The 6,021-nt window shown below is 47.9% G+C and overlaps 2 protein-coding genes across 3 annotated transcripts in view; both read right to left on the bottom strand.

Moving 5' to 3' along the window:
• The window catches only part of itgb6 (integrin, beta 6), an 18,752-nt gene extending 18,055 nt beyond the window's left edge, over window positions 1-697 (bottom strand). Inside the window, exon 1 of the mRNA XM_037979928.1 lies at window positions 545-697. The gene's annotated coding sequence lies outside the window, so the exon portion shown is untranslated. The remainder of the gene's footprint in view (window positions 1-544) is intronic.
• A 3,256-nt stretch (window positions 698-3,953) lies between these two features.
• The window catches only part of rbms1a (RNA binding motif, single stranded interacting protein 1a), a 27,409-nt gene continuing 25,341 nt past the window's right edge, over window positions 3,954-6,021 (bottom strand). For both annotated transcript variants that reach the window (XM_037979931.1, XM_037979932.1), the window contains one exon: window positions 3,954-5,309. The gene's annotated coding sequence lies outside the window, so the exon portion shown is untranslated. The remainder of the gene's footprint in view (window positions 5,310-6,021) is intronic.

Below are 6,021 nucleotides of genomic sequence, written 5' to 3'. Positions count from 1 at the left end.
CCTCCCGTGGTCATGTGACACAACGAGCGTGTTGGACTTTAACGAAGGCGTTTTATTTACCGAAGTTCAGCCGCAGCGAGCAAACAGCCAGGAAGGGAAGTCCCTTAGACACGCAGGGTTAACGTTTAACTCGGGAATCATTCTTCTCGTGTCTCAGGAATCTTTTACAGTTTGAGGACTGAACATCTGAAGTGTGTGTGTGTGTGTGTGTGTGTGTGTGTGCGGGTCACAGGGTCAGGGAGGGAGCGGCGCTGTGTAGGTGTTGAATCATTGACAGCTGCAGAGCAAATATGGAGGAATCTCCCAATCTGAAGTCCATCTGTCACCCCGGACCACCCCCCGCCTCCGACCTGAACCTCCAGGTGAGGAGGTGACTCGTTCCCGCCTCGCTTTGACGTAAAAACTCGAACTGAAGCGAACTCCGTCGGTCTCATCTTTATTTGAGCTCCACATTCAGCAGCCGATCTGAGGAATTCCCCCCGCCCCCGTTTTAATTTGCCCTAAAGGCGAGGAAACGTTCGGCGGGTTCAGACCCTCCACTCACCTCCAGGCCCGTCCTCTGGTACCATGCTGTCCGGCCTCAGTCTGCCTCCCTCACAGTCCGGTGAAAGTGGGACAGAACCGCTGGTCCCGTCGCGCCCCGGCTCTCAGAGTAACAGTAAACCTTTTGTAACGGCGCCCTTTATGAAGCATGGCGCTGGGGTGACCCTGCTGCCCATGTGTGTGTGGGCGAGTGGGTGTGTGTGCATGTGGGGGTCATGTGTGTGTGTGAGTGTGTGTGTGAGTGACAGGAGCAGCTGCAGGCGGTGGGATCCTGCCACGACGCCCCGGACTCTGAGGGACTCGGCGATAAATCTGGATCCAGTTCGTGTTTCTGTTTCAATCACTTCCTGCGAGGAAAAAGGAGGAGGAAGCACCGCGACACGGCCTCCTTCACACCGAGGTATGGTAAGAATGCAGGTGAAGACACACACACACACACACACTCCTGTTGATGGAACAAGCAAACAAACCCATTTAAAAAAATAAACCTTTAAATGTCCTGAAAACCACAACAATCAGAAGGTCCAGTATTCAGGTTCTGGGGTTTCAGGATGAAATTAAACTTCATCGGATTCAAATCTGACCTGAAGAGGAGAAAAAAGACCCGACAGGTTCCACCGAGTCGTTATTTATCAAACAGAACCAGAACCTGGTTCCACCCGGCTGCTTCCTCAGGACCAGGACCTGCTGAGGAGCTCCACAACGCCAGGGCGGAAAGACATCAGCAATGACCTCAGAGAACATCAACCTGGAAGGGGTCAAAGGTCATTTTCTACACAACGCTCTGGTTCCAGAGCACATTGATGCCATTTTAACAATATTGTTCTCTAAATGTGGTTCAAGAACCGTCGGTTCGATTCCAAACGATTCAAGTCCAGAAGAATAAAAGAAAAAAACAATAAAAAAAATCTTAAAACTATTAAAATAAAGTCCATAAAGACACGATCCTCCTGATCGGCCTTCACATCAAAGATTTCTGAAGAAATTATTTTAATTTCCTTCAAAACGAAACATTTTTCTCTGCTGGGAAATCCCGTTGTATTACGTTCCGCTCGTTCTGAAGCTTCAGGATTTATTCCAGACCAATAAAACAAAACCGGCTCGTTTTTAGGGGACAAACTGACAGATTTCAACCAACCGTCCGTCCGTCCATCCATTCATCCATCCATCCATCTCTTTGTCCATTTTCTTTCCACACCTTGTCCGGTGGTGATGAGTTGGTCTCCACCTCCAGGAGGGACAAACTTGGACACAGAGTCCTCTGACTTACATGTTCGCCCTCCTGTGGCGGCGGGCGATATAAACCATGAGACATCAGATGTCCTCAGAGTCTCGTCTCTTCCAACTTCTCGCCTCATCTTGAAGGCGTCTCGCTCTTCGTTGGACAGAAGGACGACAGCTGGAGCTCTAGGGTCAAACATTAAATAGTCTTATTTATTTTGAAGTTTTCCTCATTGATGAACTGAGTCCTTCACTGTAGGACAGAGGTTCCCAAAGCTGGGGTCGGGACCCCATTATGGGTCATGAAACGTGAAATGAGGGTCCACGAATGATGTCCAGGAATAAAAGAAGATAAAAACAGAGACTGATAACAGCAAATGTTCATCATAATTACTGCAGAGAATAGATGCAACAACAACAATTAATCAAACCAGCGTCACAGTTGAGGTTTTCTTTAGGATTAAAGTTGGAATATTTGGGGACAGAAGCTGGAAGGTTTTGGACGCGCTGCCGTCTCGCATCTCTGGGACGTGTTAAATGTCTGAAGTGCGTCGCAGCGAGTGGATGATACCGGATCCGTCTGAGTCTCCTCCTGAAGTCTGCGCCGCGACCTCTGACCTTCACCGGGGGGGGGTCTGTGCCATGTGTCCCCTCAGCTGTGGAGCATTAAAAGAGAGGACAGGAGGACAGAGAGGACGGGAGGGTAGAGAGGACAGAGAGGACCAGAGGACAAAGAAGACCAAAGGACAGAGAGGACCGGAGGACAGGGATGACAAAGAGGACAGGAGGACAGAGAGGACTGGCGGACAGGGATGACAAAGAGGACAGGAGGACAGAGAGGACTGGAGGACAAAGAGGACCGAGAGAACAGGAGGACAGAAAGGACTGGAGGACAGGGATGACAAAGAGGACAGAGAAGACAGAAAGTACAGGAGGACAAAGAGGACCGGAGGACAAAGAGGACCGAAGGACAGAGCCTTTACAGGTTCGATGTCCCCTCAGAAAGCGTCTGATTGACACCAGCGTGTGTTTTCCTGCAGGGTGGTGCGTCGGATGGTGTAACAGCTAATCTTGCGCCCCGGTGGTTCTGATCCCTCTGATGGCGGCGCGGTGCCGCGGCGTCTCCGGGATCAGCTGCTCTAAGTCGGAGCTTAGGAAGGAGATCCGGTGTTCGAGTGGAACTACAAAGACCCGCGGGCCTGAAATAGTGCGGCGAGCGAGAGCGCACGTGTTGCTCAGCTGCATACGAGCCGGGCCAGAACCGACCCACCGCTGGATCGGTTCTGGTGACTGCTTTGAGCCACGCCGCCCCCTGCTGGCCGATTACAGACGCCTTCAGCTTTACTGGAGGTCTTTAATTGACACAAAATAAACAATAAAAAAGCAGATTAATGAATGAGTGATTCATGTGCTTCATCAAGACAGAGAGGACAGGAGGACAAAGAGGACAGGAGAAAGAGGACAGAGAGGACCGGAGGACAGAGAAGACATTTAAATCTGACCTGAAACATAAAAACACACAACAGGTTTTACAGAATTAGAGGTCATTCCGTGCGTTTCCGTCCCACTTCATCTGGAAAACACCTAAAAAACAACAAGATCCGCTGAAGTTTTGGGCAAAAAATTACAAATTATCACAGAACGAAGTGTCAAAATACAGGAAAACTCCAAAAACAAAAAACAATCAAAGGTCAGGAGGTCAAAGAGTGATATTTAGAAGCAGTAACTTCCTGCCGAGTTCTGGACCTGAACCAGAAGACGATCCGTCGTCTCTGAGCCGCGGCGCGTCTTTGGACCCGTTAGGAACCACCGCCGACCTCGGAGAACCCGGCGGGCAGAGAGACTTAAAAAACGGACAAAAGTATTTTAAAATGAAGTCATACGTGGCCTGGAGGACGGCGAGGAGACGCTGAAACTGGAGGACATGTGTCCTCCGTCGCTCCTCCCAGCTGTCAGCACGGTGGTGGAGGGCTGATGGTTTGGGCTGATTCTGGAGTCAGATGTCCAGCAGAACGGTCCAGAACCAGAACCAGAACCTCAGAGAGCTGAGCAGAAACCAACGCTGGAAAGAAGAGTGGGCCACAACTCCTCCACAACCTCGAGACCCTGCTGCCACGGTCCAGTCCGAGTCCAGAACCCGAAAGAGTTCAGAATAAAACCCAGGAGTCGTGTTTGAGAAAGAAAAGAGCGTTTTATTTCAGCAACGTTTTCATTTTCTTATTTCAAAGGAGAGAATAAAGAATCAGAACAAGGTAACAGGAAGAAGCAGTTGGGGTTTTTTATTTTTTTATTATTTTTGTTTTGTTTTCAGGAACACGTTGTCAGGAAGGGGGGGGGAGTACGCTCGGTAAAATCCTGGCGTTTATTTTCAGCAGTTCTACAGATCGGGGAGAGGCACAGCGACCGAACACCGTTTTCATTCAGAGATTATTCAAACTTGCTTTTTCCCGTCGGGCCTTCGCCGTATCTCCAGTACGAGTCTCAGAAAAGGAATTTGAAGGACGTCGTCGTGTGATCTTTCGGATCGGAGTTGTTTGCCGTGTGTGATTAATTCAACTGCTTGAGACCAAAACGTGGTGAAATTACAGCCTGATTCCAGAAACTGAGAAGCACGAGAAAAACGAACCATCCGAACGAAAACGACAAAAAAAAAGCTTCTCCGTTTTTTTTTTGTTTTGTTTTTGTTTCAAAGATTCGGAGGAGAATCGCTGCAGGTGGGAGACGAACAGCAGAGATTAGCCAGCTCCCGAGCTTGGCTTCTTGGTTCTCCCGGTTCAGTCTGGTGAGAAGAGGCTTAACCCGCAAACCCGACGCCACCAGCTGAGCCTGGCAGAACCGTGAGGTAGATAACCGGTCGGACCGACCACAGGAGAAAGAACAAACCCTCCGTTTGGATTTCGTTAAAGTACAGCTCGTTTCGTGAAGAAGAAAATAAGGAACGCGTTCTCTGAGTTTGTCACCGTATTGCCGTGGAACTCTCATTGTCTTTATTGCTACCAAACGAGGAGATAGCGAAACAACCGATCACCGGAGCGGTAATACCTGATCAGGGTCGATGAGGAAATGTCAACAAGCTTGGATGTTTCGTAGGAAAGGCACCGTTTCCAATGATCAATTTATTAAATCCTAATGAAATGGTTTCAGCTTCAGTTTCGTCCGCCGCAAACTTGGAAAACCAGAATGAAGTTATTCCTAAAACTTCAGTGCAAACAGGTTTGTCGTTGACCAACAATCGTAGGAGCTATAAAAAACCACAAACACCGTAACGAGGGGGGGGTCTCATGCAGTTTAATGTGGGGTGGAGGCGGTGGAGGGGTCTTCTGAGGAAAAAGGAGCATCTCGGTTCTTATCAAAATAAATCTACTTTTCTTTCTTTTCTTTTTTTTGACTGACTGCTTGAGTTTGTGAACGTTATCTTCAATTTCCACTACAAATGTTGAGGCTGTGCAAAAAAAAAAAAAAGAAGAAGAAGAAGTTCATGTTTCTGGTCCGATCGGGGCAGGTTTTGATCCCGGAGACGTCCTCGGCACCGAGCCGCCCGGAGCCTGAAACCAGAGACAGAAGCTCTGAGAAAGAACCGAGGTCTCCGGTTAGAAATCTGCAACGATCCAGCAGATCGGAACCAGCGAGGAGAACAAGACGTGTTCTAACCGCTACCGGGAGAACCGGAAAGGCTGAAGAGGCGAATTAAACATCATAAATGCAAGAAAATAATAATAAAAATGAAAGATACTGTTGAAACTTCCCAACAGATCTGTGTCCACATAAGAACTAATCTGGACCGAATTTAAGGACCCGACTTTAAATGACCGTAAATCCAAAACATATTTAAAATAAAAAAACAAACATTCAGTCAAAATTAACCAACGGATCTGAGTCCAGACAGGAATTATTCTGGGTCAACATCGGCCCGACGTTTAGGGACCCCGACCCTATAATTACCGTGAATGCAGAAAGAAATGTTTACAAGTTTAAAAAACAACAAAAACTAAAATCAAAAACAATCTATTAAATTTTACAGATTAATTCGGGCTTGGACAAAAATTAATTCAGGTCCGGGTTCACGCCGATGTTCTCCGGTTGTTAAAAATAAAAGTCAGGAAAGACGTTTGACTTCCTGTCAAAAGTCTTTAAATACAAATGAAAAAAAATACTGAATTACAGCGGAGGAACCGGAGAACAGAGGGACTAACGGGGAATGTAGGGGCTAACGGGGAACATAGGGACTAACGGGGAACGTAGGGACTAACGGGGAAC

The sequence above is a fragment of the Kryptolebias marmoratus genome, linkage group LG15, assembly GCF_001649575.2.
Source record: "Kryptolebias marmoratus isolate JLee-2015 linkage group LG15, ASM164957v2, whole genome shotgun sequence".
Taxonomy (NCBI): Eukaryota; Metazoa; Chordata; class Actinopteri; order Cyprinodontiformes; family Rivulidae; genus Kryptolebias; species Kryptolebias marmoratus.
This window is presented reverse-complemented; position numbering and strand designations above follow the sequence as displayed.